Genomic DNA, 19,856 nt, shown 5'->3' with positions numbered 1-19,856 from the left:
TTTAAAGATTAATAGACACAGAGCAACTTCGGAGCACACACGGGGCATTAGTGGGCTTTGTCAAATCCGCAGACGCGTTTCTGGCTTCTGCCTTCATCAGTGCGGAAAAGCCATCGATGATTGGCCACAGTCTTTTAAACAGTCCTGCCATTTAATAGGTGTATCCTTGGCCAATGAGCGGCCAGCAATGGGGCGTCTTCATTCTCGTTGTTTCTTGCCAATCGCAATGTTCATGGCGCACCCATCGTTAAAATAAAATGACAGCTGCATTTCCTGTGGTCCTGTGTCCCCTCGCCTGCCGCTCTACACCTGTGAGTGCCCCATGTATTAGAGAGACACTCCTGCTTTGTATAAGCAACGACCTCACTCGGTCGACAGTATCTGTTAGCGGCGTTTCCGGCAGCCCAAATTAACAGAAAAAACACCATTCCCCCCGGGGCCAGCCGAAGTCACGGCGGGTGCAACCGAAAAGCGGAGGTGGAACCGCTTTAAAGATCAATAGACACAGGGCAACTTCGGTGCACACACGGGGCATTAGTGGGCTTTGTCATATCCGCAGACGCGTTTCTGGCTTCTGCCTTCATCAGTGCGGAAAAGCCATCGATGATTGGCCACAGTCTTTTAAACAGTCCTGCCATTTAATAGGTGTATCCTTGGCCAATGAGCCGGCAGCAATGGGGCGTCTTCATTCTCGTTGTTTCTTGCCAATCGCAATGTTCATGGCGCACCCATCGTTAAAATAAAATGACAGCTGAATTTCCTGTGGTCCTGTGTCCCCTCGCCTGCCGCTCTACACCTGTGAGTGCCCCACGTATTAGAGAGACACTCCTGCTTTGTATAAGCAACGACCTCACTCGGTCGACAGTATCTATTAGCGGCGTTTCCGGCAGCCCAAATTAACAGAAAAAACACCATTCCACCCAGGGCCAGCCGAACTCACGGCGGGTGCAACCGAAAAGCGGAGGTGTAACCGCTTTAAAGATCAATAGACACAGAGCAACTTCGGTGCACACACGGGGCATTAGTGGGCTTTGTCATATCCGCAGGCGCGTTTCTGGCTTCTGCCTTCATCAGTGCGGAAAAGCCATCGATGATTGGCCACAGTCTTTTAAACAGTCTTGCCATTTAATAGGTGTATCCTTGGCCAATGAGAGGCCAGCAATGGGGCCTCTTCATTCTCGTTGTTTCTTGCCAATCGCAATGTTCATGGCGCACCCATCGTTAAAATAAAATGACAGCTGCATTTCCTGTGGTCCTGTGTCCCCTCACCTGCAGCTCTACACCTGTGAGTGCCCCACGTATTAGAGAGACACTCCTGCTTTGTATAAGCAACGACCTCACTCGGTCAACAGTATCTGTTAGCGGCGTTTCCGGCAGCCCAAATTAACAGAAAAAGCACCATTCCACCCAGGGCCAGCCGAACTCACGGCGGGTGCAACCGAAAAGCGGAGGTGGAACCGCTTTAAATATCAATAGACACAGGGCAACTTCGGTGCACACACGGGGCATTAGTGGGCTTTGTCATATCCGCAGACGCGTTTCTGGCTTCTGCCTTCATCAGTGCGGAAAAGCCATCGATGATTGGCCACAGTCTTTTAAACTGTCCTGCCATTTAATAGGTGTATCCTTGGCCAATGAGCGGCCAGCAATGGGGCGTCTTCATTCTCGTTGTTTCCTGCCAATCGCAATGTTCATGGCGCACCCACCGTTAAAATAAAATGACAGCTGCATTTCCTGTGGTCCTGTGTCCCCTCGCCTGCGGCTCTACACCTGTGAGTGCCCCATGTATTAGAGAGACACTCCTGCTTTGTATAAGCAACAACCTCACTCGGTCGACAGTATCTGTTAGCGGCGTTTCCGGCAGCCCAAATTAACAGAAAAAACACCATTCCACCCAGGGCCAGCCGAACTCACGGCGGGTGCAACCGAAAAGCGGAGGTGGAACCGCTTTAAAGATCAATAGACACAGGGCAACTTCGGTGCACACACGGGGCATTAGTGGGCTTTGTCATATCCGCAGACGCGTTTCTGGCTTCTGCCTTCATCAGTGCGGAAAAGCCATCGATGATTGGCCACAGTCTTTTAAACAGTCCTGCCATTTAATAGGTGTATCCTTGGCCAATGAGCGGACAGCAATGGGGCGTCTTCATTCTCGTTGTTTCTTGGCAATCACAATGTTCATGGCGCACCCATCGTTAAAATAAAATGACAGCTGCATTTCCTGTGGTCCTGTGTCCCCTCGCCTGCCGCTCTACACCTGTGAGTGCCCCATGTATTAGAGAGACACTCCTGCTTTGTATAAGCAACGACCTCACTCGGTCGACAGTATCTGTTAGCGGCGTTTCCGGCAGCCCAAATTAACAGAAAAAACACCATTCCCCCCGGGGCCAGCCGAAGTCACGGCGGGTGCAACCGAAAAGCGGAGGTGGAACCGCTTTAAAGATCAATAGACACAGGGCAACTTCGGTGCACACACGGGGCATTAGTGGGCTTTGTCATATCCGCAGACGCGTTTCTGGCTTCTGCCTTCATCAGTGCGGAAAAGCCATCGATGATTGGCCACAGTCTTTTAAACAGTCCTGCCATTTAATAGGTGTATCCTTGGCCAATGAGCCGGCAGCAATGGGGCGTCTTCATTCTCGTTGTTTCTTGCCAATCGCAATGTTCATGGCGCGCCCATCGTTAAAATAAAATGACAGCTGAATTTCCTGTGGTCCTGTGTCCCCTCGCCTGCCGCTCTACACCTGTGAGTGCCCCACGTATTAGAGAGACACTCCTGCTTTGTATAAGCAACGACCTCACTCGGTCGACAGTATCTATTAGCGGCGTTTCCGGCAGCCCAAATTAACAGAAAAAACACCATTCCACCCAGGGCCACCCGAACTCACGGCGGGTGCAACCGAAAAGTGGAGGTGGAACCGCTTTAAATATCAATAGACACAGGGCAACTTCGGTGCACACACGGGGCATTAGTGGGCTTTGTCATATCCGCAGACGCGTTTCTGGCTTATGCCTTCATCAGTGCGGAAAAGCCATCGATGATTGGCCACAGTCTTTTAAACTGTCCTGCCATTTAATAGGTGTATCCTTGGCCAATGAGCGGCCAGCAATGGGGCGTCTTCATTCTCGTTGTTTCCTGCCAATCGCAATGTTCATGGTGCACCCACCGTTAAAATAAAATGACAGCTGCATTTCCTGTGGTCCTGTGTCCCCTCGCCTGCCGCTCTACACCTGTGAGTGCCCCATGTATTAGAGAGACACTCCTGCTTTGTATAAGCAACAACCTCACTCGGTCGACAGTATCTGTTAGCGGCGTTTCCGGCAGCCCAAATTAACAGAAAAAACACCATTCCACCCAGGGCCAGCCGAACTCACGGCGGGTGCAACCGAAAAGCGGAGGTGGAACCGCTTTAAAGATCAATAGACACAGGGCAACTTCGGTGCACACACGGGGCATTAGTGGGCTTTGTCATATCCACAGACGCGTTTCTGGCTTCTGCCTTCATCAGTGCGGAAAAGCCATCGATGATTGGCCACAGTCTTTTAAACAGTCCTGCCATTTAATAGGTGTATCCTTGGCCAATGAGCGGACAGCAATGGGGCGTCTTCATTCTCGTTGTTTCTTGGCAATCACAATGTTCATGGCGCACCCATCGTTAAAATAAAATGACAGCTGCATTTCCTGTGGTCCTGTGTCCCCTCGCCTGCCGCTCTACACCTGTGAGTGCCCCACGTATTAGAGAGACACTCCTGCTTTGTATAAGCAACGACCTCACTCGGTCGACAGTATCTGTTAGCGGCGTTTCCGGCAGCCCAAATTAACAGAAAAAACACCATTCCACCCAGGGCCAGCCGAACTCACGGCGGGTGCAACCGAAAAGCGGAGGTGGAACCGCTTTAAAGATCAATAGACACAGAGCAACTTCGGTGCACACACGGGGCATTAGTGGGCTTTGTCAAATCCGCAGACGCGTTTCTGGCTTCTGCCTTCATCAGTGCCGAAAAGCCATCGATGATTGGCCACAGTCTTTTAAACAGTCCTGCCATTTAATAGGTGTATCCTTGGCCAATGAGCGGCCAGCAATGGGGCGTCTTCATTCTTGTTGTTTCTTGCCAATCGCAATGTTCATGGCGCACCCATCGTTAAAATAAAATGACAGCTGCATTTCCTGTGGTCCTGTGACCCCTCGCCTGCCGCTTTACACCTGTGAGTGCCCCACGTATTAGAGAGACACTCCTGCTCTGTATAAGCAACGATCTCACTCGGTCAACAGTATCTGTTAGCGGCGTTTCCGGCAGCCCAAATTAACAGAAAAAACACCATTCCACCCAGGGCCAGCCGAACTCACGGCGGGTGCAACCGAAAAACGGAGGTGGAACCGCTTTAAAGATCAATAGACACAGGGCAACTTCGGTGCACACACGGGGCATTAGTGGGCTTTGTCATATCCGCAGATGCGTTTCTGGCTTCTGCCTTCATCAGTGCGGAAAAGCCATCGATGATTGGCCACAGTCTTTTAAACAGTCCTGCCATTTAACAGGTGTTTCCTTTGCCAATGAGCGGCCAGCAATGGGGCGTCTTAATTTTCGTTGTTTCTTGCCAATCGCAATGTTCATGGCGCACCCATCGTTAAAATAAAATGACAGCTGCATTTCCTGTGGTCCTGTGTCCCCTCGCCTGCCGCTCTACACCTGTGAGTGCCCCACGTATTAGAGAGACACTCCTGCTTTGTATAAGCAACGACCTCACTTGGTCGACAGTATCCGTTAGCGGCGTTTCCGGCAGCCCAAATGAACAGAAAAAACACCATTCCACCCAGGGCCCGCCGAACTCACGGCGGGTGCAACCGAAAAGCGGAGGTGGGACTGCTTTAAAGATCAATAAACACAGGGCAACTTCGGTGCACACACGGGGCATTAGTGGGCTTTGTCATATCCGCAGACGCGTTTCTGGCTTCTGCCTTCATCAGTGCGGAAAAGCCATCGATGATTGGCCAAAGTCTTTTAAACAGTCCTGCCATTTAATAGGTGTATCCTTGGCCAATGAGCGGCCAGCAATGGGGCGTCTTCATTCTCAGTGTTTCTTGCCAATCGCAATGTTCATGGCGCACCCATCATTAAAATAAAATACCAGCTGCATTTCCTGTGGTCCTGTGTCCCCTCGCCTGCCGCTCTACACCTGTGAGTGCCCAACGTATTAGAGAGACACTCCTGCTTTGTATAAGCAGCGACCTCACTCGGTCGACAGTATCTGTTAGCGGCGTTTCCGGCAGCCCAAATTAACAGAAAAAACACCATTCCACCCAGGGCCAGCCGAACTCACGGCGGGTGCAACTGAAAAGCGGAGGTGGAACCGCTTTAAAGATCAATAGACACAGGGCAACTTCGGTGCACACACGGGGCATTAGTGGGCTTTGTCATATCCGCAGACGCGTTTCTGGCTTCTGCCTTCATCAGTGCGGAAAAGCCATCGAAGATTGGCCACAGTCTTTTAAACAGTCCTGCCATTTAATAGGTGTATCCTTGGCCAATGAGCGGCCAGCAATGGGGCATCTTCATTCTCGTTGTTTCTTGCCAATCGCAATGTTCATGGCGCACCCATCGTTAAAATAAAATGACAGCTGCATTTCCTGTGGTCCTTTGTCCCCTCGCCTGCCGCTCTACACCTGTGAGTGCCCCACGTATTAGAGAGACACTCCTGCTTTGTATAAGCAATGACCTCACTCGGTCGACAGTATCTGTTAGCGGCGTTTCCGGCAGCCCAAATTAACAGAAAAAACACCATTCCACCCAGGGCCAGCCGAACTCACGGCGGGTGCAACCGAAAAGCGGAGGTGGAACCGCTTTAAAGATCAATAGACACAGAGCAACTTCGGGCACACACAGGGCATTAGTGGGCTTTGTCATATCCGCAGACGCGTTTCTGGCTTCTGCCTTCATCAGTGCGGAAAAGCCATCGATGATTGGCCACAGTCTTTTAAACTGTCCTGCCATTTATTAGGTGTATCCTTGGCCAATGAGCGGCCAGCAATGGGGCGTCTTCATTCTCGTTGTTTCTTGCCAATCGCAATGTTCATGCCGCACCCATCGTTAAAATAAAATGACAGCTGCATTTCCTGTGGTCCTGTGTCCCCTCGCCAGCCGCTCTACACCTGTGAGTGCCCCATTTATTAGAGAGACACTCCTGCTTTGTATAAGCAACAACCTCACTCGGTCGACAGTATCTGTTAACGGCGTTTCCGGCAGCCCAAATTAACAGAAAAAACACCATTCCACCCAGGGCCAGCCGAACTCACGGCGGGTGCAACCGAAAAGCGGAGGTGGAACCGCTTTAAAGATCAATAGACACAGGGCAACTTCGGTGCACACACGGGGCATTAGTGGGCTTTGTCATATCCGCAGATGCGTTTCTGGCTTCTGCCTTCATCAGTGCGGAAAAGCCATCGATGATTGGTCACAGTCTTTTAAACAGTCCTGCCATTTAATAGGTGTATCCTTGGCCAATGAGCGGGCTGCAATGGGGCGTCTTCATTCTCGTTGTTTCTTGTCAATCGCAATGTTCATGGCGCACCCATCGTTAAAATAAAATGACAGCTGCATTTCCTGTGGTCCTGTGTCCCCTCACCTGCCGCTCTACACCTGTGACTGCCCCACGTATTAGAGAGACACTCCTGCTTTGTATAAGCAACGACCTCACTCGGTCGACAGTATCTGTTAGCGGCGTTTCCGGCAGCCCAAATTAACAGAAAAAACACCATTCCACCCAGGGCCAGCCGAACTCACGGCGGGTGCAACCGAAAAGCGGAGGTGGAACCGCTTTAAAGATCAATAGACACAGAGCAACTTCGGTGCACACACTGGGCATTAGTGGGCTTTGTCAAATCCGCCGACGCGTTTCTGGCTTCTGCCTTCATCAGTGCGGAAAAGCCATCGATGATTGGCCACAGTCTTTTAAACAGTCCTGCCATTTAATAGGTGTATCCTTGGCCAATGAGCGGGCAGCAATGGGGCGTCTTCATTCTAGTTGTTTCTTGCCAATCGCAATGTACATGGCGCACCCATCGTTAAAATAAAATGACAGCTGCATTTCCTGTGGTCCTGTGTCCCCTCGCCTGCCGCTCTACACCTGTGAGTGCCCCACGTATTAGAGAGACACTCCTGCTTTGTATAAGCAACTACCTCACTTGGTCGACAGTATCTGTTAGCGGCGTTTCCGGAAAGCCCAAATTAACAGAAAAAACACCATTCCACCCAGGGCCAGCCGAACTCACGGCGGGTGCAACCGAAAAGCGGAGGTGGATCCGCTTTAAAGATCAATAGACACAGGGCAACTTCGGTGCACACACGGGGCATTAGTGGGCTTTGTCATATCCGCAGACGCGTTTCTGGCTTCTGCCTTCATCAGTGCGGAAAAGCCATCGATGATTGGCCACAGTCTTTTAAACAGTCCTGCCATTTAATAGGTGTATCCTTGGCCAATGAGCGGCCAGCAATGGGGCGTCTTCATTCTCGTTGTTTCTTGCCAATCGCAATGTTCATGGCGCACCCGTCGTCAAAATAAAATGACAGCTGCATTTCCTGTGGTCCTGTGTCCCCTCGCCTGCCGCTCTACACCTGTGAGTTCCCCACGTATTAGAGAGACACTCCTGCTCTGTATAAGCAACGATCTCACTTGGTCAACAGTATCTCTTAGCGGCGTTTCCGGCAGCCCAAATTAACAGAAAAAACTCCATTCCACACAGGGCCAGCCGAACTCACGGCGGGTGCAACCGAAAAGCGGAGGTGGAACCGCTTTAAAGATCAATAGACACAGAGCAACTTCGGTGCACACACGGGGCATTAGTGGGCTTTGTCAAATCCACAGACGCGTTTCTGGCTTCTGCCTTCATCAGTGCGGAAAAGCCATCGAAGATTGGCCACAGTCTTTTAAACAGTCCTGCCATTTAATAGGTGTATCCTTGGCCAATGAGCGGCCAGCAATGGGGCGTCTTCATTCTCGTTGTTTCTTGCCAATCGCAATGTTCATGGCGCACCCATCGTTAAAATAAAATGACAGCTGCATTTCCTGTGGTCCTGTGTCCCCTCACCTGCCGCTCTACACCTGTGAGTGCCCCACGTATTAGAGAGACACTCCTGCTTTGTATAAGCAACGACCTCACTCGGTCCACAGTATCTGTTAGCGGCGTTTCCGGCAGCCCAAATTAACAGAAAAAACACCAATCCACCCAGGGCCAGCCGAACTCACGGCGGGTGCAACCGAAAAGCAGAGGTGGAACCGCTTTAAAGATCAATAGACACAGGGCAACTTCAGTGCACACACGGGGCATTCGTGGGCTTTGTCAAATACGCAGACGAGTTTCTGGCTTCTGCCTTCATCAGTGCGGAAAAGCCATCAATGATTAGCCAAAGTCTTTAAAACAGTCCTGCCATTTAATAGGTGTATCCTTGGCCAATGAGCGGCCAGCAATGTGGCGTCTTCATTCTCATTGTTTCTTGCCAATCGCAATGTTCATGGCGCACCCATCGTTAAAATAAAATAACAGCTGCATTTCCTGTGGTCCTGTGTCCTCTCGCCTGCCGCTCTACACCTGTGAGTGCCCCACGTATTAGAGACACACTCCTGCTTTGTATAAGCAACGACCTTACTCGGTCGACAGTATCTGTTATCGGCGTTTCCGGCAGCCCAAATTAACAGAAACAACACCATTCCACCCAGGGCCAGCCGAACTCACGGCGGGTGCTACCGAAAAGCGGAGGTGGAACCGCTTTAAAGATCAATAGACACAGAGCAACTTCGGTGCACACACGGGGCATTAGTGGGCTTTGTCATATCCGCAGGCGCGTTTCTGGCTTCTGCCTTCATCAGTGCGGAAAAGCCATCGATGATTGGCCACAGTCTTTTAAACAGTCTTGCCATTTAATTGGTGTATCCTTGGCCAATGAGCGGCCAGCAATGGGGCGTCTTCATTCTCATTGTTTCTTGCCAATCGCAATGTTCATGGCGCACCCATCGTTAAAATAAAATGACAGCTGCATTTCCTGTGGTCCTGTGTCCCCTCGCCTGCGGCTCTACACCTGTGAGTGCCCCACGTATTAGAGAGACACTCCTGCTTTGTATAAGCAACAACCTCACTCGGTCGACAGTATCTGTTAGCGGCGTTTCCGGCAGCCCAAATTAACAGAAAAAACACCATTCCACCCAGGGCCAGCCGAACTCACGGCGGGTGCAAACGAAAAGCGGAGGTGGAACCGCTTTAAAGATCAATAGACACAGGGCAACTTCGGTGCACACACGGGGCATTAGTGGACTTTGTCATATCCGCAGACGCGTTTCTGGCTTCTGCCTTCATCAGTGCGGAAAAGCCATCGATGATTGGCCACAGTCTTTTAAACAGTCCTGCCATTTAATAGGTGTATCCTTGGCCAATGAGCGGCCAGCAATGGGGCGTCTTCATTCTCGTTGTTTCTTGCCAATCGCAATGTTCATGGCGCACTCATCGTTAAAATAAAATGACAGCTGCATTTCCTGTGGTCCTGTGTCCCCTCGCCTGCCGCTCTACACCTGTGAGTGCCCCACGTATTAGAGAAACACTCCTGCTTTGTATAAGCAACGACCTCACTCGGTCGACAGTATCTGTTAGCGGCGTTTCCGGCAGCCCAAATTAACGGAAAAAACACCATTCCACCCAGGGCCAGCCGAACTCACGGCGGGTGCAACCGAAAAGCGGAGGTGGAACCGCTTTAAAGATTAATAGACACAGAGCAAATTCGGAGCACACACGGGGCATTAGTGGGCTTTGTCAAATCCGCAGACGCGTTTCTGGCTTCTGCCTTCATCAGTGCGGAAAAGCCATCGATGATTGGCCACAGTCTTTTAAACAGTCCTGCCATTTAATAGGTGTATCCTTGGCCAATGAGCGGCCAGCAATGGGGCGTCTTCATTCTCGTTGTTTCTTGCCAATCGCAATGTTCATGGCGCACCCATCGTTAAAATAAAATGACAGCTGCATTTCCTGTGGTCCTGTGTCCCCTCGCCTGCCGCTCTACACCTGTGAGTGCCCCATGTATTAGAGAGACACTCCTGCTTTGTATAAGCAACGACCTCACTCGGTCGACAGTATCTGTTAGCGGCATTTCCGGCAGCCCAAATTAACAGAAAAAACACCATTCCCCCCGGGGCCAGCCGAAGTCACGGCGGGTGCAACCGAAAAGCGGAGGTGGAACCGCTTTAAAGATTAATAGACACAGGGCAACTTCGGTGCACACACGGGGCATTAGTGGGCTTTGTCATATCCGCAGACGCGTTTCTGGCTTCTGCCTTCATCAGTGCGGAAAAGCCATCGATGATTGGCCACAGTCTTTTAAACAGTCCTGCCATTTAATAGGTGGTTCCTTGGCCAATGAGCCGGCAGCAATGGGGCATCTTCATTCTCGTTGTTTCTTGCCAATCGCAATGTTCATGGCGCACCCATCGTTAAAATAAAATGACAGCTGAATTTCCTGTGGTCCTGTGTCCCCTCGCCTGCCGCTCTACACCTGTGAGTGCCCCACGTATTAGAGAGACACTCCTGCTTTGTATAAGCAACGACCTCACTCGGTCGACAGTATCTATTAGCGGCGTTTCCGGCAGCCCAAATTAACAGAAAAAACACCATTCCACCCAGGGCCAGCCGAACTCACGGCGGGTGCAACCGAAAAGCGGAGGTGTAACCGCTTTAAAGATCAATAGACACAGAGCAACTTCGGTGCACACACGGGGCATTAGTGGGCTTTGTCATATCCGCAGGCGCGTTTCTGGCTTCTGCCTTCATCAGTGCGGAAAAGCCATCGATGATTGGCCACAGTCTTTTAAACAGTCTTGCCATTTAATAGGTGTATCCTTGGCCAATGAGCGGCCAGCAATGGGGCCTCTTCATTCTCGTTGTTTCTTGCCAATCGCAATGTTCATGGCGCACCCATCGTTAAAATAAAATGACAGCTGCATTTCCTGTGGTCCTGTGTCCCCTCACCTGCAGCTCTACACCTGTGAGTGCCCCACGTATTAGAGAGACACTCCTGCTTTGTATAAGCAACGACCTCACTCGGTCAACAGTATCTGTTAGCGGCGTTTCCGGCAGCCCAAATTAACAGAAAAAGCACCATTCCACCCAGGGCCAGCCGAACTCACGGCGGGTGCAACCGAAAAGCGGAGGTGGAACCGCTTTAAATATCAATAGACACAGGGCAACTTCGGTGCACACACGGGGCATTAGTGGGCTTTGTCATATCCGCAGACGCGTTTCTGGCTTCTGCCTTCATCAGTGCGGAAAAGCCATCGATGATTGGCCACAGTCTTTTAAACTGTCCTGCCATTTAATAGGTGTATCCTTGGCCAATGAGCGGCCAGCAATGGGGCGTCTTCATTCTCGTTGTTTCCTGCCAATCGCAATGTTCATGGCGCACCCACCGTTAAAATAAAATGACAGCTGCATTTCCTGTGGTCCTGTGTCCCCTCGCCTGCCGCTCTACACCTGTGAGTGCCCCATGTATTAGAGAGACACTCCTGCTTTGTATAAGCAACAACCTCACTCGGTCGACAGTATCTGTTAGCGGCGTTTCCGGCAGCCCAAATTAACAGAAAAAACACCATTCCACCCAGGGCCAGCCGAACTCACGGCGGGTGCAACCGAAAAGCGGAGGTGGAACCGCTTTAAAGATCAATAGACACAGGGCAACTTCGGTGCACACACGGGGCATTAGTGGACTTTGTCATATCCGCAGACGCGTTTCTGGCTTCTGCCTTCATCAGTGCGGAAAAGCCATCGATGATTGGCCACAGTCTTTTAAACAGTCCTGCCATTTAATAGGTGTATCCTTGGCCAATGAGCGGCCAGCAATGGGGCGTCTTCATTCTCGTTGTTTCTTGCCAATCGCAATGTTCATGGCGCACCCATCGTTAAAATAAAATGACAGCTGCATTTCCTGTGGTCCTGTGTCCCCTCGCCTGCCGCTCTACACCTGTGAGTGCCCCACGTATTAGAGAAACACTCCTGCTTTGTATAAGCAACGACATCACTCGGTCGACAGTATCTGTTAGCGGCGTTTCCGGCAGCCCAAATTAACGGAAAAAACACCATTCCACCCAGGGCCAGCCGAACTCACGGCGGGTGCAACCGAAAAGCGGAGGTGGAACCGCTTTAAAGATTAATAGACACAGAGCAACTTCGGAGCACACACGGGGCATTAGTGGGCTTTGTCAAATCCGCAGACGCGTTTCTGGCTTCTGCCTTCATCAGTGCGGAAAAGCCATCGATGATTGGCCACAGTCTTTTAAACAGTCCTGCCATTTAATAGGTGTATCCTTGGCCAATGAGCGGCCAGCAATGGGGCGTCTTCATTCTCGTTGTTTCTTGCCAATCGCAATGTTCATGGCGCACCCATCGTTAAAATAAAATGACAGCTGCATTTCCTGTGGTCCTGTGTCCCCTCGCCTGCCGCTCTACACCTGTGAGTGCCCCATGTATTAGAGAGACACTCCTGCTTTGTATAAGCAACGACCTCACTCGGTCGACAGTATCTGTTAGCGGCGTTTCCGGCAGCCCAAATTAACAGAAAAAACACCATTCCCCCCGGGGCCAGCCGAAGTCACGGCGGGTGCAACCGAAAAGCGGAGGTGGAACCGCTTTAAAGATCAATAGACACAGGGCAACTTCGGTGCACACACGGGGCATTAGTGGGCTTTGTCATATCCGCAGACGCGTTTCTGGCTTCTGCCTTCATCAGTGCGGAAAAGCCATCGATGATTGGCCACAGTCTTTTAAACAGTCCTGCCATTTAATAGGTGTATCCTTGGCCAATGAGCCGGCAGCAATGGGGCGTCTTCATTCTCGTTGTTTCTTGCCAATCGCAATGTTCATGGCGCACCCATCGTTAAAATAAAATGACAGCTGAATTTCCTGTGGTCCTGTGTCCCCTCGCCTGCCGCTCTACACCTGTGAGTGCCCCACGTATTAGAGAGACACTCCTGCTTTGTATAAGCAACGACCTCACTCGGTCGACAGTATCTATTAGCGGCGTTTCCGGCAGCCCAAATTAACAGAAAAAACACCATTCCACCCAGGGCCAGCCGAACTCACGGCGGGTGCAACCGAAAAGCGGAGGTGTAACCGCTTTAAAGATCAATAGACACAGAGCAACTTCGGTGCACACACGGGGCATTAGTGGGCTTTGTCATATCCGCAGGCGCGTTTCTGGCTTCTGCCTTCATCAGTGCGGAAAAGCCATCGATGATTGGCCACAGTCTTTTAAACAGTCTTGCCATTTAATAGGTGTATCCTTGGCCAATGAGAGGCCAGCAATGGGGCCTCTTCATTCTCGTTGTTTCTTGCCAATCGCAATGTTCATGGCGCACCCATCGTTAAAATAAAATGACAGCTGCATTTCCTGTGGTCCTGTGTCCCCTCACCTGCAGCTCTACACCTGTGAGTGCCCCACGTATTAGAGAGACACTCCTGCTTTGTATAAGCAACGACCTCACTCGGTCAACAGTATCTGTTAGCGGCGTTTCCGGCAGCCCAAATTAACAGAAAAAGCACCATTCCACCCAGGGCCAGCCGAACTCACGGCGGGTGCAACCGAAAAGCGGAGGTGGAACCGCTTTAAATATCAATAGACACAGGGCAACTTCGGTGCACACACGGGGCATTAGTGGGCTTTGTCATATCCGCAGACGCGTTTCTGGCTTCTGCCTTCATCAGTGCGGAAAAGCCATCGATGATTGGCCACAGTCTTTTAAACTGTCCTGCCATTTAATAGGTGTATCCTTGGCCAATGAGCGGCCAGCAATGGGGCGTCTTCATTCTCGTTGTTTCCTGCCAATCGCAATGTTCATGGCGCACCCACCGTTAAAATAAAATGACAGCTGCATTTCCTGTGGTCCTGTGTCCCCTCGCCTGCGGCTCTACACCTGTGAGTGCCCCATGTATTAGAGAGACACTCCTGCTTTGTATAAGCAACAACCTCACTCGGTCGACAGTATCTGTTAGCGGCGTTTCCGGCAGCCCAAATTAACAGAAAAAACACCATTCCACCCAGGGCCAGCCGAACTCACGGCGGGTGCAACCGAAAAGCGGAGGTGGAACCGCTTTAAAGATCAATAGACACAGGGCAACTTCGGTGCACACACGGGGCATTAGTGGGCTTTGTCATATCCGCAGACGCGTTTCTGGCTTCTGCCTTCATCAGTGCGGAAAAGCCATCGATGATTGGCCACAGTCTTTTAAACAGTCCTGCCATTTAATAGGTGTATCCTTGGCCAATGAGCGGACAGCAATGGGGCGTCTTCATTCTCGTTGTTTCTTGGCAATCACAATGTTCATGGCGCACCCATCGTTAAAATAAAATGACAGCTGCATTTCCTGTGGTCCTGTGTCCCCTCGCCTGCCGCTCTACACCTGTGAGTGCCCCATGTATTAGAGAGACACTCCTGCTTTGTATAAGCAACGACCTCACTCGGTCGACAGTATCTGTTAGCGGCGTTTCCGGCAGCCCAAATTAACAGAAAAAACACCATTCCCCCCGGGGCCAGCCGAAGTCACGGCGGGTGCAACCGAAAAGCGGAGGTGGAACCGCTTTAAAGATCAATAGACACAGGGCAACTTCGGTGCACACACGGGGCATTAGTGGGCTTTGTCATATCCGCAGACGCGTTTCTGGCTTCTGCCTTCATCAGTGCGGAAAAGCCATCGATGATTGGCCACAGTCTTTTAAACAGTCCTGCCATTTAATAGGTGTATCCTTGGCCAATGAGCCGGCAGCAATGGGGCGTCTTCATTCTCGTTGTTTCTTGCCAATCGCAATGTTCATGGCGCGCCCATCGTTAAAATAAAATGACAGCTGAATTTCCTGTGGTCCTGTGTCCCCTCGCCTGCCGCTCTACACCTGTGAGTGCCCCACGTATTAGAGAGACACTCCTGCTTTGTATAAGCAACGACCTCACTCGGTCGACAGTATCTATTAGCGGCGTTTCCGGCAGCCCAAATTAACAGAAAAAACACCATTCCACCCAGGGCCACCCGAACTCACGGCGGGTGCAACCGAAAAGTGGAGGTGGAACCGCTTTAAATATCAATAGACACAGGGCAACTTCGGTGCACACACGGGGCATTAGTGGGCTTTGTCATATCCGCAGACGCGTTTCTGGCTTATGCCTTCATCAGTGCGGAAAAGCCATCGATGATTGGCCACAGTCTTTTAAACTGTCCTGCCATTTAATAGGTGTATCCTTGGCCAATGAGCGGCCAGCAATGGGGCGTCTTCATTCTCGTTGTTTCCTGCCAATCGCAATGTTCATGGTGCACCCACCGTTAAAATAAAATGACAGCTGCATTTCCTGTGGTCCTGTGTCCCCTCGCCTGCCGCTCTACACCTGTGAGTGCCCCATGTATTAGAGAGACACTCCTGCTTTGTATAAGCAACAACCTCACTCGGTCGACAGTATCTGTTAGCGGCGTTTCCGGCAGCCCAAATTAACAGAAAAAACACCATTCCACCCAGGGCCAGCCGAACTCACGGCGGGTGCAACCGAAAAGCGGAGGTGGAACCGCTTCAAAGATCAATAGACACAGGGCAACTTCGGTGCACACACGGGGCATTAGTGGGCTTTGTCATATCCACAGACGCGTTTCTGGCTTCTGCCTTCATCAGTGCGGAAAAGCCATCGATGATTGGCCACAGTCTTTTAAACAGTCCTGCCATTTAATAGGTGTATCCTTGGCCAATGAGCGGACAGCAATGGGGCGTCTTCATTCTCGTTGTTTCTTGGCAATCACAATGTTCATGGCGCACCCATCGTTAAAATAAAATGACAGCTGCATTTCCTGTGGTCCTGTGTCCCCTCGCCTGCCGCTCTACACCTGTGAGTGCCCCACGTATTAGAGAGACACTCCTGCTTTGTATAAGCAACGACCTCACTCGGTCGACAGTATCTGTTAGCGGCGTTTCCGGCAGCCCAAATTAACAGAAAAAACACCATTCCACCCAGGGCCAGCCGAACTCACGGCGGGTGCAACCGAAAAGCGGAGGTGGAACCGCTTTAAAGATCAATAGACACAGAGCAACTTCGGTGCACACACGGGGCATTAGTGGGCTTTGTCAAATCCGCAGACGCGTTTCTGGCTTCTGCCTTCATCAGTGCCGAAAAGCCATCGATGATTGGCCACAGTCTTTTAAACAGTCCTGCCATTTAATAGGCGTATCCTTGGCCAATGAGCGGCCAGCAATGGGGCGTCTTCATTCTTGTTGTTTCTTGCCAATCGCAATGTTCATGGCGCACCCATCGTTAAAATAAAATGACAGCTGCATTTCCTGTGGTCCTGTGACCCCTCGCCTGCCGCTTTACACCTGTGAGTGCCCCACGTATTAGAGAGACACTCCTGCTCTGTATAAGCAACGATCTCACTCGGTCAACAGTATCTGTTAGCGGCGTTTCCGGCAGCCCAAATTAACAGAAAAAACACCATTCCACCCAGGGCCAGCCGAACTCACGGCGGGTGCAACCGAAAAACGGAGGTGGAACCGCTTTAAAGATCAATAGACACAGGGCAACTTCGGTGCACACACGGGGCATTAGTGGGCTTTGTCATATCCGCAGATGCGTTTCTGGCTTCTGCCTTCATCAGTGCGGAAAAGCCATCGATGATTGGCCACAGTCTTTTAAACAGTCCTGCCATTTAACAGGTGTTTCCTTTGCCAATGAGCGGCCAGCAATGGGGCGTCTTAATTTTCGTTGTTTCTTGCCAATCGCAATGTTCATGGCGCACCCATCGTTAAAATAAAATGACAGCTGCATTTCCTGTGGTCCTGTGTCCCCTCGCCTGCCGCTCTACACCTGTGAGTGCCCCACGTATTAGAGAGACACTCCTGCTTTGTATAAGCAACGACCTCACTTGGTCGACAGTATCCGTTAGCGGCGTTTCCGGCAGCCCAAATGAACAGAAAAAACACCATTCCACCCAGGGCCCGCCGAACTCACGGCGGGTGCAACCGAAAAGCGGAGGTGGGACTGCTTTAAAGATCAATAAACACAGGGCAACTTCGGTGCACACACGGGGCATTAGTGGGCTTTGTCATATCCGCAGACGCGTTTCTGGCTTCTGCCTTCATCAGTGCGGAAAAGCCATCGATGATTGGCCAAAGTCTTTTAAACAGTCCTGCCATTTAATAGGTGTATCCTTGGCCAATGAGCGGCCAGCAATGGGGCGTCTTCATTCTCAGTGTTTCTTGCCAATCGCAATGTTCATGGCGCACCCATCATTAAAATAAAATACCAGCTGCATTTCCTGTGGTCCTGTGTCCCCTCGCCTGCCGCTCTACACCTGTGAGTGCCCAACGTATTAGAGAGACACTCCTGCTTTGTATAAGCAGCGACCTCACTCGGTCGACAGTATCTGTTAGCGGCGTTTCCGGCAGCCCAAATTAACAGAAAAAACACCATTCCACCCAGGGCCAGCCGAACTCACGGCGGGTGCAACTGAAAAGCGGAGGTGGAACCGCTTTAAAGATCAATAGACACAGGGCAACTTCGGTGCACACACGGGGCATTAGTGGGCTTTGTCATATCCGCAGACGCGTTTCTGGCTTCTGCCTTCATCAGTGCGGAAAAGCCATCGAAGATTGGCCACAGTCTTTTAAACAGTCCTGCCATTTAATAGGTGTATCCTTGGCCAATGAGCGGCCAGCAATGGGGCATCTTCATTCTCGTTGTTTCTTGCCAATCGCAATGTTCATGGCGCACCCATCGTTAAAATAAAATGACAGCTGCATTTCCTGTGGTCCTTTGTCCCCTCGCCTGCCGCTCTACACCTGTGAGTGCCCCACGTATTAGAGAGACACTCCTGCTTTGTATAAGCAATGACCTCACTCGGTCGACAGTATCTGTTAGCGGCGTTTCCGGCAGCCCAAATTAACAGAAAAAACACCATTCCACCCAGGGCCAGCCGAACTCACGGCGGGTGCAACCGAAAAGCGGAGGTGGAACCGCTTTAAAGATCAATAGACACAGAGCAACTTCGGGCACACACAGGGCATTAGTGGGCTTTGTCATATCCGCAGACGCGTTTCTGGCTTCTGCCTTCATCAGTGCGGAAAAGCCATCGATGATTGGCCACAGTCTTTTAAACTGTCCTGCCATTTATTAGGTGTATCCTTGGCCAATGAGCGGCCAGCAATGGGGCGTCTTCATTCTCGTTGTTTCTTGCCAATCGCAATGTTCATGCCGCACCCATCGTTAAAATAAAATGACAGCTGCATTTCCTGTGGTCCTGTGTCCCCTCGCCAGCCGCTCTACACCTGTGAGTGCCCCATTTATTAGAGAGACACTCCTGCTTTGTATAAGCAACAACCTCACTCGGTCGACAGTATCTGTTAACGGCGTTTCCGGCAGCCCAAATTAACAGAAAAAACACCATTCCACCCAGGGCCAGCCGAACTCACGGCGGGTGCAACCGAAAAGCGGAGGTGGAACCGCTTTAAAGATCAATAGACACAGGGCAACTTCGGTGCACACACGGGGCATTAGTGGGCTTTGTCATATCCGCAGATGCGTTTCTGGCTTCTGCCTTCATCAGTGCGGAAAAGCCATCGATGATTGGTCACAGTCTTTTAAACAGTCCTGCCATTTAATAGGTGTATCCTTGGCCAATGAGCGGGCTGCAATGGGGCGTCTTCATTCTCGTTGTTTCTTGTCAATCGCAATGTTCATGGCGCACCCATCGTTAAAATAAAATGACAGCTGCATTTCCTGTGGTCCTGTGTCCCCTCACCTGCCGCTCTACACCTGTGACTGCCCCACGTATTAGAGAGACACTCCTGCTTTGTATAAGCAACGACCTCACTCGGTCGACAGTATCTGTTAGCGGCGTTTCCGGCAGCCCAAATTAACAGAAAAAACACCATTCCACCCAGGGCCAGCCGAACTCACGGCGGGTGCAACCGAAAAGCGGAGGTGGAACCGCTTTAAAGATCAATAGACACAGAGCAACTTCGGTGCACACACTGGGCATTAGTGGGCTTTGTCAAATCCGCCGACGCGTTTCTGGCTTCTGCCTTCATCAGTGCGGAAAAGCCATCGATGATTGGCCACAGTCTTTTAAACAGTCCTGCCATTTAATAGGTGTATCCTTGGCCAATGAGCGGGCAGCAATGGGGCGTCTTCATTCTAGTTGTTTCTTGCCAATCGCAATGTACATGGCGCACCCATCGTTAAAATAAAATGACAGCTGCATTTCCTGTGGTCCTGTGTCCCCTCGCCTGCCGCTCTACACCTGTGAGTGCCCCACGTATTAGAGAGACACTCCTGCTTTGTATAAGCAACTACCTCACTTGGTCGACAGTATCTGTTAGCGGCGTTTCCGGAAAGCCCAAATTAACAGAAAAAACACCATTCCACCCAGGGCCAGCCGAACTCACGGCGGGTGCAACCGAAAAGCGGAGGTGGATCCGCTTTAAAGATCAATAGACACAGGGCAACTTCGGTGCACACACGGGGCATTAGTGGGCTTTGTCATATCCGCAGACGCGTTTCTGGCTTCTGCCTTCATCAGTGCGGAAAAGCCATCGATGATTGGCCACAGTCTTTTAAACAGTCCTGCCATTTAATAGGTGTATCCTTGGCCAATGAGCGGCCAGCAATGGGGCGTCTTCATTCTCGTTGTTTCTTGCCAATCGCAATGTTCATGGCGCACCCGTCGTCAAAATAAAATGACAGCTGCATTTCCTGTGGTCCTGTGTCCCCTCGCCTGCCGCTCTACACCTGTGAGTTCCCCACGTATTAGAGAGACACTCCTGCTCTGTATAAGCAACGATCTCACTTGGTCAAC

This window comes from Lissotriton helveticus, chromosome 4_1, assembly GCF_964261635.1.
Source record: "Lissotriton helveticus chromosome 4_1, aLisHel1.1, whole genome shotgun sequence".
NCBI lineage: Eukaryota > Metazoa > Chordata > Amphibia > Caudata > Salamandridae > Lissotriton > Lissotriton helveticus.
The sequence above is the reverse complement of the archived record's forward strand: the minus strand, read 5'-3'. Positions refer to the sequence as shown.